The 18,154-nt window shown below is 47.6% G+C and overlaps 1 protein-coding gene and 1 pseudogene across 1 annotated transcript in view; one reads left to right on the plus strand and one right to left on the minus strand.

Annotated features, from left to right (window-relative positions):
* MAP4K5 (mitogen-activated protein kinase kinase kinase kinase 5) overlaps positions 1-18,154 on the minus strand; it is a 1,870,683-nt gene that overhangs the window by 81,999 nt on the left and 1,770,530 nt on the right. The window lies entirely within an intron of this gene.
* LOC138527523 (ubiquitin-ribosomal protein eL40 fusion protein-like) lies at positions 2,403-2,914 on the plus strand (annotated as a pseudogene).

Genomic DNA, 18,154 nt, shown 5'->3' on the forward strand with positions numbered 1-18,154 from the left:
AGGTGTGTCTTCAACACCATATAGAAAGGGCCACCCTTCAATGCCAAAAGAACTCCCGCCACTTTAGTCTTGGCATTTACCTGAAGCACCAATGGGTACCGATGGAGCTGCAGTTTGTGCTTACCCAGTAAACGTATGTGCGTCTCTTGGAGCGCCACCGAGTCCGGTTGGTGATGCCCCAAAAGGGCATCCAGCTTTCTGCGTTTCGCCGGCGTATTCAAACCCCTAATGTTCAATGTTAGGCATTTAAACTGTCCCATTCTATTGCTAAGTCATTAGCATCACCACATCCTCAAGCTTCAGCCAGTATGCATATGTTAACCAATAGTACCAAACAGGTCTTCCCCTTGTCCTCTTCCCCTCCAGCTTGTCCCCTCCCATTACACGCACCCTAACCCCTAAACCCAACTTGTACATAAACAATCCTAACCATAGTCTCATGGTGCGAGCCAAAGTTCCTAACAAAGTCTGGGGCACCTGGCCTCAGCCATGAACCCGACAAAAACCCAAGGACAATGTGCGGGGTATCCAAAAAACCCCATCTGCTATCTTAACAGACAGATTCCAACAAAGCTCTGCAGCATCACCTCCTCCTTTTCAGCTACGATTGAAATCTGCCTCAGAGCAACCCTTGAATCCCGCAATCACCATTGTTTTGTCTCACTTGGTCATCTTAGGGGTCGGACCTCTCAAGCAGGCTTTCCAATCCTCCCTTTACTGTTGTGTTTGCTTTTTCCCTCAGCGTGATACCATCGACCATTCCCATGATTTAGACTTCTGAGGTAAGCGACCGATACCGGAAACTGTTTCGTCTTCCCCTTCATCATCATCATCTTCCATTTGCAGCCAAGCCAACCCAGCTTCACGGGACGTAATCCCACGTTGCGTGCCATCGATTGAGAACAAAATTTCATAAGGAAAATTCCATCTATATTCGACACCTCAGTCCCTTAACACTCTGACAACTGGTTGCATCTCTCACCGTTTCGGAAGAGTGATCTGAGAGAGATCTTGAGAAAGCTGGACTTCCGTCCCATTGTAAGTAATTGTATTCTGCTCACGGCCCGTTCTTAATATCTGTTCCTTTTGTTGGTAGGAAGTACAAGCAGCCAAAACGTACCGTGGGTGGGTGCCAGGATCACTCCTTTTTGGACCGGTCCGATTTATGCGGTCTATTGAGATTAGAGGATTCAGGTCCGCGAAGATCTGGGTCACCACCTCTTAGCTGAGAGTCCAATACCATATCCGGTAGATTTCTCACCCTAATGTTCAATTGACGGGGCCTATTCTCCAGATCTTCATATTGAAGTCCAAGATTTTGCATTGCTCTTGCAAGGTCTTCCAATGCTATGTCTGTCTGTTTACTGTCTTGTGACAAAACCTGAATTGCCTGTTCATTAGCCTCAACCCGCTCCCCTAAATTGGCTATATCCTTGCTAAAATCCGAAAGTGATAGTTTTATTTCCGATGTAAATTATGTACATTGTGCCTGAAAAGAAGCTGAAAATGTGTCTTGGAAGGCCTGGAAACTGGCAGCAATGTCCTCCTTAGCAGCTGCCATTGCTGTTTCGGGAGAGTCGGTATTTTGAGAATGAGCTGATTGCCTCTCAGCAGCTATTGACGATGTAACCGGAACCATTGCCCCCCAGAGTCTTTGCAAAGGATTTTGTTTAGATTGCAAATTCTTAGAAGGGAGTGATTGAGTAACCTTTTTCTTCCCCCTCGGCATAGGACAGTATAAATCAGGAGAATAAGCGTTGAAAAAACAAACCTGACAATGCATCCATGTAACAGAATGCCTAGTGAGCACTGCAGGCGATTATATAGACTCTTCTGTAACACCTTTGAATTGACCATTCATCTAAGCCAAAAAAGGTGCAGGTGTGTATTTCGCCGATTGACCACCACCTCTTGCGGTATGAAGGGTTAGCTTTCCCCAAATACATGACCACAGGACCTCAATCCATCCTCTGAGCCCCATCGTTGGGACATCTGTCCTCACCAACTGTAGCTGAATCCACCCACTCCAAACCAGCACCCTGTGAGCATTGCCAGCAACCCCTAGCACTATTATGAATTGCCACAAGCACTGACTGGCCCACCCTCCAGGGCCACCAAGCAAAACGCGTTGCCAGCAACCTCTGTCTCTGTTGTATATTGTCACACGCGCTGGCCCTCCCTCCAGGGGCTCCAAGTAGTGCTTCCCTGCGTGGCCGAGGGTAAACATGTCAGAGTAAGTTGCTCTGTGTCCCAGCCAGTAGCCAATCTTTGTGTATGAGTCACATATACGTAACCAAGACCTTATCTTAACTGCTTCGGTTGGCTATTGTACTCTGCACAGCACTGATCCACGGTCTTACCAGAGTCTGCATAGAAAGGGCAAGGGGAGGACACAAACTAAAATGAACACCGAATTCATAAACTTCTTCCACTGTGAGGGTTTTCACAAAGATCTGCATTTTGACACCCAAGGACTACCTGGGGCTCGCCAACGAAAAGGAAGAGCCTGTAACCCAGAAACCCTCACTGGTAAAACTATCACCCTAGAGGTCGAGGCTAGTGATACAATCGAAAATGTCAAGGCAAAAAATCCAGGACAAAGAAGGTATCCCACCTGATCAGCAACGTTTGATTTTTGCTGGCAAACAGCTTGAAGATGGACGTACTCTCTCTGACTACAATATTCAGAAAGAGTCCACTTTGCATCTGGTGCTACGTCTTCGAGGTGGCATTATTGAGCCCTCTCTGCGTTAGCTCGCTCAGAAGTACAACTGCGACAAAATGATTTGCTGCAAGTGCTATGCACGTCTTCACCCACGTGCAGGGAACTGCCGTAAGAAGAAATGTGGACACACCAAAAATCTCCGCCCCAAGAAGAAGGTCAAATAAACGAACATTTGTGCTGCAGAAAGTTTCAAATGAAACTTGAATTGTTTCAACAAAAAAAACTTCTTCCACTGTATAAGCGCCACCCTATGAAGTCAAACGTGCATAGAGATCGAGGTCACCCTTCTTAAACTTCCATTTAAGCCAAAAACATCTGTGCCCTCACCCTCTTCCAATGCTGCCTTGTCAGTGTGCCAATATGACACTTCTTACATGGGCTCCATGTGTGTTTCAATCCAAGTGAACACTGTCGATACCATTCAGAAAGCTCACTCGCCGTCCTACCGGCGTTTCTCCTGCTAGTGGCAATACTTTAAAAGTGCATTTAACTGCAACCGCGTTCTAGAGTTTGGGAAGGGTTTCCACCTGCTCCTGTTATTATTTTCTGAGACGCACGTGTTTCCCTCAATCCAGTGCTTTGCAGACACACAATCGGGCACGTTCCAGGCTTCGAAGCCAGTAAATGTCGCCCTCGCTGTGCTGCTTGAGCGGGTAAAGTGCTCCAATTGCCTCCAGCGCTCACACCACCCGGGGGAAGCGCGGCATCCAACGAGAAGTGTGTCCCCTGCCACACCCAGTAAGCACGGACATGCTGCAATCTGCGGGATTTCCTCTGCCAAGGGAAGCTCAGTGTCTGGCTTTAGTCTCGCTGCTGATTCCGGGGTTATCACCAGAGTAATCTTAACCCATATCGCTCCCGTTAGCTTATGGAGGAGAGAGGCAGGTTCCATGTATTAAAATCGCGGCAAAAATGGCCGTGAACACAAAATAACGCAGCAAAAATGTTGTGGGTCTGACCCCGCAATCCATGTAAAGGATGCAGGTGACACCCCCGCAACTTGTGGACCCATTATACCATTTAGGGGGCCGGGGGACAACCACGCAATGCCTGCTCCCCTGAAATGGTGTAATGGGGTACACCTTTACAAGGTCAAACAGCATTTTATCCGCAATTTTTTTTTTACAGGCAATATTTTTGCCGCAAATTTATCACTGCATACTGAGAGGCACAAACCCGCCCTCAAGCTGCTGCGGCCATCTAAGAATACTACTTTTGTTTTTTTTTTTTTACATGTTTTACCAAGCCTGACTTGGAGACCTTTTCCTTACACAATTAGTTATTTATTTTAGTGTGAGGGTCAGATTAATGTTTTGGACACAAGGACTGTGTATCTAATTTTCACGACAAGACACAGACTGATCTTCGGTTTTATTTTCCTAGGTAGGGAAACTCTCCTTAGGATAGGGACAAATAAGAATTTAAGCCTTTATTTTAATAAAGATGTCTGATGTTGAAAAAACAACCACTTTGTTTCCACCTCTCATTTCTGACTCCTCACAATGGCATGTCCACACACTATGTTAGGGGCTAAAACAGTCCTTTTAATAAAGGATAAAAAGTCTGGTACATATACACTAATAAATAAGACTAACCTTGTATTAGAAATCTTTACAGGCAACCTAACATATACACACACAGTTCTATGTGGTACCACTGTTACCTTTAAATTCAATTGTAATGCACCAACTGCTGACAGTGATTAATAAACATTTAAATTATTAGGCAAGGGTTAACTTCATAAAACATTACTGTAGATAGGCAGGTAATAATCAGAACATAGGCAGGATTCTTTCTTTAGGATAACAATGCAATACTGTGCGAGGATCCCCCCATCAGGGCAACCAGTAAAGAAACGTTAAGGTGTACTTTAAGTTGTATATTACAGCCCAGTTCAAATGTACATTAATAGTCTGCTTCTCTTTCTACAGATCCTACTACCCCCAAAGTACCCTGGAAGCCAAAGTAGACCAGGATCCAAGACGAATCTGGGACCACTGGATGAATGCGGAGGATGGAAGATGCTCTTCCTCGTCACACTACCTTGGATGCCTTGGAAGGCGAAGTGATGGAGTTTCTCGGTTTCACTTGACGATACCCTCAAGGATTGACCCCCCCCCCCTTTGGAAGAAGAAGCCTCAGAGACGTTGGGTTCGAGCAGGAGAAGGGTACCAAGCAGTGTCACAAAGGCAGCAATGCAGGTCTGTTGCAGTGGTCTCCAATGTCGGGTTGTTACGCCGGCTGTGGATGTTCCATGAAGATTAAACTTGCTGCAGACCTTGACAAGGCTTGGATGAAGAAGAGAAGTCCTTTGGTGGTCGTTGATGACTTTCGGTGGTGACGGGTGCAGTGGCAGAAGTAGTTGTCGAGTTTCGGTTCTTCGATGCTGCAGCCACAGCACGGACCTCAGGATAGCTTCTGGCAACCTGGACACGACTACTAGATTGGACGGCGGACCCTCACCAAGTCTGGACCCTCAAGACGCTTTCTTTGTGGATTGGTGGCAGAAAACCCACCGGCAGACATCCTCTGCAGGCAGAGACCCTGGCTTTTCTCTGGCATGGAAAAGTGGATAGATGCTGTGGCAGAGGTGCCCCTTGATGATTTCTTCGGATGGTTGGGACTTTGGCAACTCCAGGTGCCGGGCAGCACCATGCAAAGGTACTCCCTCACCCAATCAGCTCACAGGCATGCAGGCCATTCACCCAAAACGAGACACCAACACCAATGATGTGGATTGGGGGACACTCCCAAGCCTTTCAGAGCACTACACTGCATTAATTCCAGTTTCAGTCAAGGCAGGCTCAGGCATTATGTCACACAACCAAAACCAGACACCCACAACACAGAATGTGTAAGGACTCCTCACTCCATTTATTCAGGCAGCTCCACCCCAAGAGTGTACCCACAGCAAGCAGACCCTGGGAAGGCTCCAGCCAGTCTGGCAGGAGGCAGCCCCAGAGCCCTATATGGTCCTTCCACCCAACAGCCATTCAGTTGAAGGGAACAGAACAGACCCGGACCAGGGCTTCTCAGGATTTTGAGAAGAGAAAGGGAAAGCAAACCAAGAGGCCTGCAGTGGCCATCTTGCCTTTGTGTAGGAATCCATTGATTCCTATGGAATGGCCGGGGTATCCCAAAAATGGAGGATACCCAGGGCCAATGTCAAGCCAGTACATTACTACCATCAGCCCATATCGTGCTCTGTGGTCAACATACACATCCCCAAAAACATACACTAGGGCTACAAGGGTGTACCCCCACCCATGAGTGCCCTAAGGGTATCCCCATGGGGACTGTTCGTCAAAAGGTAAAAATGAAGAGCTGCACTGCCAGGGGTACAAACTGGACTCTTTGCAGAAAAACAAACAGAAAGCACTGTCAGAGAAGTTGTGGGACAAGGACGAGGATGCCCTGTCCATCCAAAAGCATTTTCAGCATCACAGTCAGTTAAGTCGCATTCTGTTATGTCACCAGGTGGGGGACCACAATCTAAGGCATCCATTAACTTAAACATCATCATCCTACATGCCACATTCAAGTGGGCTCTGGGTTCTCCCTGTGGCCATTCTACCTCAGGAGCGGTGTTCAAGCTACTTGTATCATGCAGGGCAGAAGCTAAATCCAATACCCTTTATTCCTCCTGAAAACCTTCATGGTGTTGAGGAAGAACCATGGGCTCAAACCCGAAGGCAACCGTGTCATTCTAATCGAAAATGTCCTGAAAAAAGGACATAGCATCCGTCCTAGATTTCAGAGTATATCTACTTGAGGGATCTTCGACTGTAGTCGATGGATCCTTTTTTGAGGTTGACAGAGCTAATGGAGCCGATGGGGCGTTGAACCACGCATCAGCTGCCGATGATGCCAGTGGGGCCGACAGTCCTCGAATGGAGGATTTCATCGGTCCCAGGTTCTTTGGCACATAAGGTGGTTGGTGAGACAAGTCCTTGTCGGGTGCAGTGGGCTCGATGGTCTTCTAAGAGGAAGAGAGTACAAGCATAATTTTTATGCAAAACTCTTCCCACTTCTCTCACAAGGCAGATTTAGACTGGAATTGTATTGGTCTCTCTGGGGACACGTCTGTGGACAAATGCTTCCTCCTTCTCTTCTTCAATGAGGAAGAATAATGACAGGAGTCACTCCTCGAGTGAGATCTTTTGCAGTATTTTTTCGACCGTTTTTTTCTCCTTCTCACGTGATTTATCGGCCACGGAGCTCGTTTCATCGGGTCGGATCTTTAAAGGTGTCGTACTTGGGGACTTCGAGGACAAGCGACCTGGGGCAAATTTGGAGGCTCTCTCTTTTAAGGCTTCAGGTGTCATAACCTGACACGAGCTGCAATCTATCACAATGTGGTCAGTACCGAGGAACCACAGACAAACTCTGTGGATCAGTGGGCGAAAATATTGTGCTGGAATCATGGCACTCTTTGAAAGCGAAGGGTTTTGTAGTAGACATGTTGAAGAAATCCACTAAAATTCAAAAGAATTTTTGAAAGAAATAACTGCGTCAGAGAATTTCTCTGATGCGAAGTTCCTGAGTAGCGTGCTGGGCATGCGGAAAAAAGGAACTGAGGTCACGGGGCGCCGAGCCCGCTATTTGTACATGCACTGACAGCACATCCGGTCCTGAAGATGACTTCTCCAAGTTCAATCAATGCCAGTGCGCATGACTCCCCCTGCTGGGAAAAAAAGCCAGAGAGCTGCACAGCATGCTAATAAATATCTAAGATGAGGAATCAGTGAGAGGACACAATCCATTATAAATGAGAATTTAATTAGAGATGCCCATCAGTTTGTGTCCTTGCTGACTGCGCCCAATTCTCTGTCCATTTCTCCCTCTGTTCACTGCTTATCTGTTTCCCCCCCCAGCTGACTGTGAATGCATGTTACACATCTCTCTCTGTTCTTTCTCTCTCTCCCTCTCTCTCTCTGTACCTATCACATTATTCATCTGTTTCCGCCTTTTGTGAATAGCTATCTCATTCCACTACTGACCATCTCCTTCCCAATATCTATCTCTACATACCCCCCCTTGTTCTGCCCTTTCTGCTCTCATTATTTTCTCTGTAGTCATCTATATTGGTGTCTGTTGGCCTCATTACGATCTCCTCCTCTCGCGGGACCTGCTCTGCACATCTAGTGAAACCAGACGTGCAGACCGGGTTCCGCGGGGGGACCTCGTAATCAGGCGGCACAGGGTTGACGGCGCCGGCACCTTTACCGGCACCGTTAACCCTGTACCGCCTGGGTTATAATGAGGCCCTGTGTCCTGTCTCTACCGATGTCCCTTTCTCACTGGTACTGTCCTACATCCTTCTCTGTACCCTTCCCTTCTGTGTGCCCATTTCTCGTTCTAGGCAATTGTTTATTTGAGCTGATGTCTCTTGCTCTGTGCCCGCCTCCCCCTCAGTGTCCCAGCCTTTTTCTCTGTGCCTCCTATAGCTCCTTAGGATTTTCTCTTTTTCTATCCTTTTTATCTCCCTCTAGTCATCTTTCTCTCTACTTCTACGAGTGCACCTCTGTGCTTTCTGTATTTCTCTCTGCCACCAGTCTCCCTGCATCCTTGTTTCTTCTGTGTCTGTCACCCTTCCTGTCCTGGAGCACTTTGATTTCTCTTGCTGCCTCTGTCTTTGCCATCTCTCTTTTCCTGTAACCTCTACCTTTCTGTATTCCGTGGCTTTATGGTTTAAGTCCCCTTCAGTTCTGTGGCCTATATACAATGTGTAACCCCTTTCTATTCCTCCCATGCAACTATGTTTTGCCTCTGTTCCACCAGTCTTCTTAATGTCCTATCCCTTACCTTTCTTCTTCTCGCCCGGGCTTACAATATCAATCTAATGTTAGCCAGTAGAGGGAAGGAGAAATTACTTACCGGTAATGTTCTTTCTATGGATTCTTCTCCTGCAAATTCTGCATCAGATAGATATCCCTTTGAATACCTGCCGCTCTGAAAACATTTTGAATAGGAGCGTACTGCACCTTGACTCGGCCGTGGATCCATCTTGACTCGATGCGGAGGTCGTCGATTCCGGACGTGACGTCAGTCGTCGTACATATACTCTGTCACTACGCCCCCGTACCGCAGTTCCCCATGCTGAAAGCAGCCCCAACTGCCATAAAAAGAAACATTTAACAGGTCTTCTTTTTCTTTTTAAGATGAGGAACAGACTACAAGAAGTTGCAGGAGGACACACCCATAACAGGCCGAGGAGCCCATTAAGAGATAGGTCATCTCGTCTTATCCGAAGAGGTCAGTCATCATGGAAAGCAGCCACTTTCATAGCGAGGCTGGATGAGAGAGTGATGAGTAATCTGCGAGAGAAGAATCCATAGAAAGATCATTACCGTTAAGTCATTTCTCATTCAATGGATTACTTTCTCCTGCAGATCCCTCATCAGATAGACTCAAAGCAGTATGTTGTCTGGCAGCGGGATGAAAGTCCCTAAACCAGGAAGCTCTATAGCACCACTCTTCCAAATGGAGCATCAGCAACACGCAACAGGTCCAAACAGTACTCTTTGGTGAAGGGGTGCAAAGATGACCATGTCGCCGCCCGGCATCTCCCTCTAACCAGCACGCACCTCTGGAGTGTTGAAGAAGCAGCCACAACCCTAGTGGAGTGAACCATGATGCCGGCGGAAGCTCTTTCCCTGCATGTTGGTAGTACTCTGCTATAGAGAGTATAATCCACCAACATATGGTCTGCTTAGAAACAGGCAAGCCATCTCCTGACAGGGAAAAAGCTACAAACAGCCCTTTTGAACTCTGCTGTCCTTGCGACATAGAAACTAACAGACCTCTTAGGGTCCAACCTGCGCAACCCCCCCCTCTTTGTTGGAAGGATGGGGAGGAGGGTAGAATACAGGCAAGTCAAAGCCTGCAGCTCACTGACCCTTCTGGCAGAAGTGATTGCCAGAAGACAGTCTGCAAAGTGAGAAACCAAACTGAGAAATAATGCATAGGCTCAAACCGAGCTGCCATGAGGAAAGTGAGAACAAAGTTAAGGTCCCAGTGTGGGACAACAAAAGGAACAGGCGGAAACTTATCGACAAGGCCTGTCAAGACCTGGGTCATAATCGAGATCGTAAAGAAAGACCCTTGACCCGGAGACCTTTTGAAAACAGACAAAGCCACCAAGTATCATTTGACTGTTGCAACCTGAAGGTCTGACAAGGCCAGTTACAGATGGAACTCCACCACTGCAGTAGTGGGGCAAGAGATAGGGTCAATCTCGTATTCACTGCACCACGCCTCGAATGTTCTCCATCTGCACACATAAAGCGATCTTGTTGATGGTCTGCGTCCAGCCAGCAGCACCTCAAGCACCTCCTCTGAGAGGTCCCAGTCATCATGTCTCATCCTCTCAATAGCCATGCACGTAGACTGAGGGATTCCAGGTGTCGGTGCAACACCCGACCCACCGACTGGGATGGGATGTCCGGCCAACGAGGCAGATGGAGAGGTCTGAGTACCACGTTCTCCTAGCCCAATCCGGGGCAATCAAGATCATGGTCGCCTGGAACCTCCTCCACCTCCTGAGAACCCTCAGGATGACAGGAGTCAGTTTGAAGGCATAGTGGAGGTCTAAGTCCCACTCCAATAAGAATAAATCCCCCAGTGTGCCTCTCGCCAGAAATTCCCTGAAGCAGAACTGTCTGCACTTCCTGTTGGATGCGATGGAAAACAGATGCACTGTTGGGGTACCCCACTGAGCGAATATCTCCTCGAGAAATTATTGGCACATCTTTAACTCATGTGAGGCTGCGCTGTGTCTGCTCGGGGCATACCCCAGCCCGTTCTCCATCCCCGCCGATGGACGGCTGCGAAAGAAATCTGGTTCTTTTACATCCAGAACCACAGCTGCATTGCCTCCCTGCAAAGGGGAAGAGACCGTACACCTTGTTACTTGTTCAGGTAGTGCATTGGCACTGTATTGTCCATCATGATCAGGACGTGTTTCCCTTTGAGAGAGGGTGCAAAAGCTTTCTGGGCTAGCCTAATCGCTCTCAGCTCTGGCCTGTTGATATACCACTGGCTCTCCATTGTCAACCAAAGGCTGCTCACCTGAAGTTTGCCACAGGGAGCTCACCAAGGTTTCAGGCACGCCTCCATGACCCCCAAGTGTCCACACCTCAGACACTCCCCTCCCATGCACACCTATATTTACTGAATATTTTTCAGTCAACATTTTAGTACATTGTAATAATATTCAAATTCTTTCACAAAGGTTTCTTATGCACCAAAAAAGTGTCCAAAATCTTATTTAGTGTCTTTCATCAAACTCGATAACCCCAGTGTTCTATGGACTCTGAAAAGTGCACAAAAATTGTATGAACCCACCTTTCAGACCAAACTAACACCAAATGTTTTACATTTATTTTATAGAAATGTGATTGCAATATGAAAATTGAAGATGAAGTGACATCTTGCTCCCGAGGAAGAGAACTTATTCTCGAAATGCGTCAAGCACTACTATTTGTAAAACATTTTTAAAAAAGTGTTTTTGTTTAATTAATTTATGTTGAAGAAGATTCTGTAGAAAACTGTTCTTTTACTTTATTGTTACTCTGTTGAACTTATACTATTGTTGAAACGGACAGAATATTCTTAGTAAATCGTTGATGAAAGACACTAAAGATTTTGGACACTATTTTGGTGCATAAGAAACATTTCTGAAAGAATTTGAATATTATTAGAATGTACTAAAATATTGACTGAACATTTTTCAGTAAATAAGTGTGCATGGGACGGGAGTGTCCACGAGATATGGACACATTGTTGGTTTGTAAGCTATGCATTGACTTTTGATGCCAGAGTCATAGATCTCGCCTTTACATCCTGAACATATTCTAAATTCTTCCTAGCTAGGATGTTTCATAAACCTTAATTGTAATTTTCCATATTGGAACTTGGTGTGCTTAGCAGCTTCTCAATCTTGTGTATGCCTCCATGACCACCCAGACCTGGGGCCACAGAGGCCAGAAAGGTTCCCACACCATGATGTTGTCTCTGTTGGCCCACCAAGTGAGGTCATTGGCTACCGACCTCGACACCATGAGAACATCCTTCAGGGTGCTGAAATACTGGGATCACTGACCCCTCCGTAGATACTGCAGAGATCTCATACACAACCTGGCCTCTGGCACTAGAAAAATGCGGGGAGCCATGAGGCCTAAGAGGTGGAGGAAAGAGGCTGCCGCCAAGCTGGTGTGTTTTAGAAATAGTTTGAACATCTATTGCACACTGGTGACACTTTGCTTGGAGGGAAAAGCCTTCCCATCCAGAGTGTCCAGGACTGCTCCGATGAACTGGGGCCTTTGGGCTGGTGTAGTGTGTGACTTCTGAAGGTTTTGGGAGAAGTCCAGCCTGTGCAGCAGCGAAAAGGTGACTCTGAGGTGAGACAAAACCTGCTCTGAGGACTTTCTCTGGATCAACCAGTCGTCCAGGTATGGAAACACAAGAATGCCAGATCTCCAAAGATGCACCACCACTACTGCCATCAGCTTGGTGAAGACCCACAGAGCGGAGGTCAACCCAAAGGAGAGCACATTGAATTGGTAGTGCCTGTCCCCTATGAGGAATCTGAGGTATCCTCTGTGCCTCTCATGGATGGGCATGTGGAAATATGCATCCTGCAGATCTAATGACACCAGCCAGTTCTGCGACTGCAGAGCCTGGAGAATTTCTCGTAGCATCACCATTTTAAACTTGTCCTTCCTCAGGAACTTGTTCAAGGCCCGAGGCCCAAAATGGGACGCAGCCCTCCCCCTTTGTTGGGTACCAGGAAATACCAGCCTGGCCCTCTGTGTTCGGGCGGTACCTCTTCCACAGCATGCTTCAACAACAGGGCTTGCAGTTCTTCCTGGAGCTCCTGTTCTGGTTTGTGACCAGGCACCACTGGGTCAGAGCAGGATGTACCCTACCAGGAAGGGTTGGATAACTAATGTACCCACCGAAGACGAGGAAGAACACATCGGAGGAGGAGAGATGGGAAGAAGAGGAGGAGATATGGGAAGTGGGGGCCCAGCAGACAATGGGGGAGAGGAACACAGAGGTCGGTGTCCGGACAGAGACAGGCTCTGTCCCCGAAAACCTTCCCCACAAGGGAAAACAGAGCCGTCAGGCTGCCAGACATAAAACAGACCCCAAGCTTACCTGACACCGCAGTGGGTTGTCCAGTGGGACAGCGCTTGTCTGGGCAGCGACCATCAGGCTACTGGCCAACACAGGTCGGTTGGCGGGAGCGGAGACTAGTGGACCATTGTAGCAATGAATACCCCGATTGGCCGAATCCACTAGGTGATACTTTAAAGACTCGGCAAGCGGATAATATGCATCATTCTGTCTCTGGTTATTGCAGGAGACGCACGTTCCGGAAAGTGGAGAAAAGCTACCATTGGGCCTATTAAGACAATCGTCCGGACTGAATTGAGAGGGAGAAGACTTCCTTATAAAAAAAGGGGGAACAGCTTACCTGAACTCGGAGGACTGATTATATGTTTCTTTTACTTTAGTTGTTCCACCGCCCCGTTTTCTGAATAAAAGGAGTTGTTTTGTTTTTCCGCACTTCAGCCTCCAGTCCTCTCTGTCACAAGGTTACACTGGAGGAGGGGGTGGTCTGTCTGGGAGTCTTCACAAGAAGGGTAGACAGTACCTCCACTGGACAAGCTGCAGTGCCCAGGCATCTGAGGCCATCTCCTGCCATTGTGGCACATGCTCCCCAATCCTCTCCCCAACCGGGGAAACATGGGCGGAGAATGCAAATCGGCTTTGCAGCGGGTGCTGGGCCCGCCATTGCTGCTGTCGTCTGCTGGCCCCTACAGGCCCCACTGGGTCTTCTGGATGCAGGAACTGCCTCTCCCCTTGCCTGGGTTGTAGGGGATGTACCTTTCTCTCAAATCGGACAAACCGCCAAAAGTCTCTTCCCCGAGAGGAGAAACTAAAGGATTGCATCGTCGGGTGTTGGACAGCCAGGCCGTCGGGTGTTGGACAGCCAGGCCCAGTGACTTTGCAGCTATTTTGGAGTTCTTGAATTTATTTTAAGAACTCATCGTCCCTTGGACCGAACAGATGCTCACCATCAAAGGCAATGTCGAGCAACTTAGATTGTACATTGGGGGAAAAAAACCCGGCACTGTGCAGGTAGGCCTGCCTGTGCATCACTGTAGCCGACCCTATAGCCCTTTCCAGACAATCCGCAACATCCAGGCTGGATTGCAAGTTTTGGCAGGCTACCTCCTTGACGCCCTCCACTAAGCACAGAAAACCTTCAAACATTTCCACTTCCGGGATGTGTTCTGCTGCTTCCTGAATCGTCCTCCAAAGGCTGTGAGTATACTTGGCAAATGCGCACAAAGCATTCACTGCCTTGAGAGCCATGCTACTAGAAGAAAATACCTTCTTGGCTAAGGCATCATATTTCTTCGACTGCCAGTTGGTAAACTGGAGATCAATGTGGACGGCGTACTGTTAACTGTGGCTGCCTGGACTGCTAAACCCTCAGGCATAGGGTGAGTCGACAAGTACATGGGATCTCCCCTCGTGGGTTTGCATTTTTTCATCAACTCTGAGTCCACAGGAGGTTTGGAACAAGGTCTTTGCCAAAAGGAGGCAATTGGGTATGAAAAGACCACATTGAAAGCCATTGCTCACACAGTGGGTGGACCTCCATATAGAATATCCGTGAGCTTGTAAGCGGACAGTGGTTATGCAGGGGCACACAAGTCGACTTAACAGCAGCTGATGTTGGGCCTGAAAGCACCGGACTCGACTTGGTTTCCTTGGCGCCGGTAGTACCAGGCGCAAATGGGACCCTGCCTGGCTTTTTGCTTCAAGGTTTTCCCCGTACCCGCAGTAGCCTCCATCATCTGGAACATTCACTACTCTTCTCATTCGGCTCTGGACGTATCCAAGTCTGATTAGGACCTACGTCGTCCTTGCATGAGTCTGAGTCGTGCCATGCATCAATGGCGACACTTCTTCTTGTGAGAAGAGGAATGGCTTCTGTAATGCAACCTCTTTTTGGCCTTCTTGCAATGCATGTCCTCTTTCTTTGGAGTGGGGTTGTCAGTCTAATTTTTTTGGATGACCAAGTAGTCGACCGAGCCAGCAAGTTTGACAAAGGACGCTCCACTTTTAGTTTTGCCGCCTGCTCCCGAAATGACTTCGGGTTCATCTGCTGATACGACCCACAATCATCGACGGCGTGTTCTGTGCCGAGGCACCACACGCAGATCACGTGAGGGTCGGTCAGAGACATCTTAGAGTTGCATTTGGGACACCTATGAAGCCTGACCGTTTGGGAGTGGACATTTTATCACAAAACATTGAATTGGTAATATTTGGAAAAAACACAGTGAGAATTCTCTCACAGGAGCCATTCCTCAAGCAACATGCTGAGCTCATGGAAAAAAGGAACTTAGGTACGGGGCGTAGTGACATAGTATATGTAAGACAACCGAAGTAGACGCTCGGAGTAGACGACCGCCGCATCTAGCCTAGATGGATGCACGGGCCAGTCAAGGTGCACTACGCCCTCGTTGAAAAGTTTTCTGAGCAGCTGACAGTGGTGGGATATAATTCTGGCGAGGAATCTGCGGGAGAAAGCAATCCATCGAGATAGAGGATGTATTGCTAAAGATTACCATCTGCAGCCGTGGGCATGCAAGGTAACCAGTTTTCGCATTGATGATTTAAAAAAATGTGCATCATCTTTGCAATTTGTAGAGATGCGCTGAAATTATAATTAAAACATCATGCTTTTTTCCATCCAAAAAAGTACACAATGCAGGATATGGTGGCCAATACCAAGCAGTCTGATAATGTTGTCAATACTTAATGAAATGGGCCTGCTCAATATTTCAGCACCTTGACTAAAGCATGGACGCTGATGTCAACTCTTTAATCATTTGGGCAATTCCGGGGATTATAATGTATAGAACAGAAGCACAGACAGAGCTTACAAGAGGCAAAATATATATCTGTCTAACACATTAAGAACAACTTGTCAGCTTTCAAATTATTCAACACACAGACAGAGCCTGTGAGGGATGGGTGATGAAAATTAGGCTGCTTTTACTGCAGGCTTTAAACTTTTGAGGAAGTTGGCAAAGGGAAAAAAGTGTCTGAGCAGAGGGTCCAAGAGGTGATGTGAAAGTATGTCCCTGAGGTGAAAAATACAGCACGACAAGTGCATGTCATAAAAAATGCAGACAGATGTACAAAGACAGCTCTGCATTTTTCTTTTTTTTGCCAGTCTGTGAGCAACATGGAACATGCAGTGCACGGCAGAACATAGTGTGGTGTGCAAGCCCACCTTACATCCTCTTTCACCTTCTCTGAGGCAGGCACAAGTTGTATTGTGGCCTTCTCCAGGCGCTGCACGATTTCAGCCAGTAGAAGAGCCTCTGAGGTGGGCAGGAGAGGAATGAAGGCATATACAGGACCGGTTTCAGGTAAGAGGGAAATTAACATTATGGTTCAGATGTCGGAGGTGGTGTTCATCAGAGACAAACAGGAATAGCCCCGAACCTACCATGGAAGAATTAACCAGGTGCAAATTCAAAGGGTTTTTGGATCAAGGATTGGGGAAGGGACAGTGCAGGCAGACATTTTGCTTTTCTGGAAGGCTTCTATCTTACCCCAATGGGCCAAGTAGGTGAAGGAATTAAATAAACGTCCCCTAGCAAAGGCTGCTGGACTGCTAGCCAAGTGATTTGGCAGTAGCTTTTGATACCTTGAATTTCTCAAGTGGATCATCTGCCTTGGAACCTAAAATATTTGTCCAATCAAAGGGCATGACCAGCAGCTTCATTTACACATCAGACATTTGGATGTTCTCTTTCAGGAAAATCTCCTGAGCACAGCCCCAGAAACCATCTAGCGAGCCACACAATGAAACCGGCCGGCACAATCTGCTTAGCGGCCTCCCTGCTGCCGTTCACCAACGAGGCAAATCCAACCCTCATTCAGGGGCAAGTTACCCACTTGCTCATTCAGCAAGTTCCACAAGGTATGTTAATATCTGGTTAGGTTGCAAGAGGCATTAACTGTCCACAAAGCAAGGTTGCCCGTGGCAAACACATTGCACCTTAGAGTATCCAGTTTTCATCCTTTGCCGCGAGAAACACCATTTCCGACAGTGTGGGATGGTGCCTCCTGTCTATGCCCTTGGCCACAGCCAGGCTGAGTCAGGTCTTAGCCACACAGCCATGATAAGGTCAAAAAGCGCAGCATTAAATGGGAAGAGGGTCTCTTTAGGTGGCTACTGCCCCATGATCTGTGCACGGTCAAGTTAATCCTTGCAGACGAACAGTGCTGCTATCCCCAGTCACTACACTGCATTTGCAATGGTCAAGTGCACATAAACCCTACCTTATGGAGTTGCCTACTCTAACTGCAATTCTGGAGAAGTGTCAAAGCCGGTGGCATCCGGAAGTTCGGAAACCATGCTGGCCAAACGTTCACAGTCACCCATACCACCTTCCCTCATCGTTTCAAGGCCATTGAAGACTTGACCCAAGTTTGGAATAAAAGTCGCACCTCAAAGCCAGTGGAAATCAGAAAGACTGGTGCCAAAGCACTCAGTTCAGTAACTAGTATGCTGGAGGGCTGAGCTTCATGGCGTTGGAGAGGAGCATTCTCCATATCTGAGGCCTGGACATAGCCCACAGGCATGCAGTGTCGGGCCAAAGAGGTGCCTCTGATGGCCTCATGAGGTACAGTATGTCCTTTTTGAACAACACGCTTTGAGGCCAAAGCCATTGGCACTGAGGCACTCCTAAGAATGGCCAACATGTTCTTCCAGAAAATCTTGCACTGCTCTGTGGTGGTGTAGTACATGGTGATTCCTTGAATCTGAATCTAACTACCTGGTGCCGAATTTACAATGGCATTTCTTTGAGGAGGAAGAGTGAAACTTGGAAGTGGAGTCTCAATGAGAATGTGACTTCTTGCATCACTTTATCTTTGTATTTTCTCCTCTCCCTCTTCCCGGGTACAACACTCTTTGGCCTCACAGCCTAATGGGATACCGGAAGGAGGCTTTGATGGAGCCGGATACTCTGGTGGCATCTTCCTGCCTTGAGGAGAGCTGTGAAGACATTTGTGACATGCTCCATCACAGTCTTAATGTGTATAGATTAACGGGAACTGCACTTATTGGTGTTATGGTCAGTTCCAAGGACCCAACACCAGACACAGTGCTTACGAGGGTTGGGCAATGACACATATTTCCTGCAGTCCTTGTAGGGTATGGAGCCCAATGCCTTTGGTGGATAAATGATGAAAGTCAAGTTAGCTAATGGTAGCAACATGTTCCAAAATCAAGGTTCAGAGCACACAGAAAAAAGAAACTGGTTTGATAGGAGGCTCCACATATACCACTCATGGCACCACATTATGAGTCATAGGTACCAACGACAC

Source organism: Ambystoma mexicanum, chromosome 14 (genome assembly GCF_040938575.1).
Source record: "Ambystoma mexicanum isolate Mex_15411 chromosome 14, UKY_AmexF1_1, whole genome shotgun sequence".
Taxonomy (NCBI): domain Eukaryota; kingdom Metazoa; phylum Chordata; class Amphibia; order Caudata; family Ambystomatidae; genus Ambystoma; species Ambystoma mexicanum.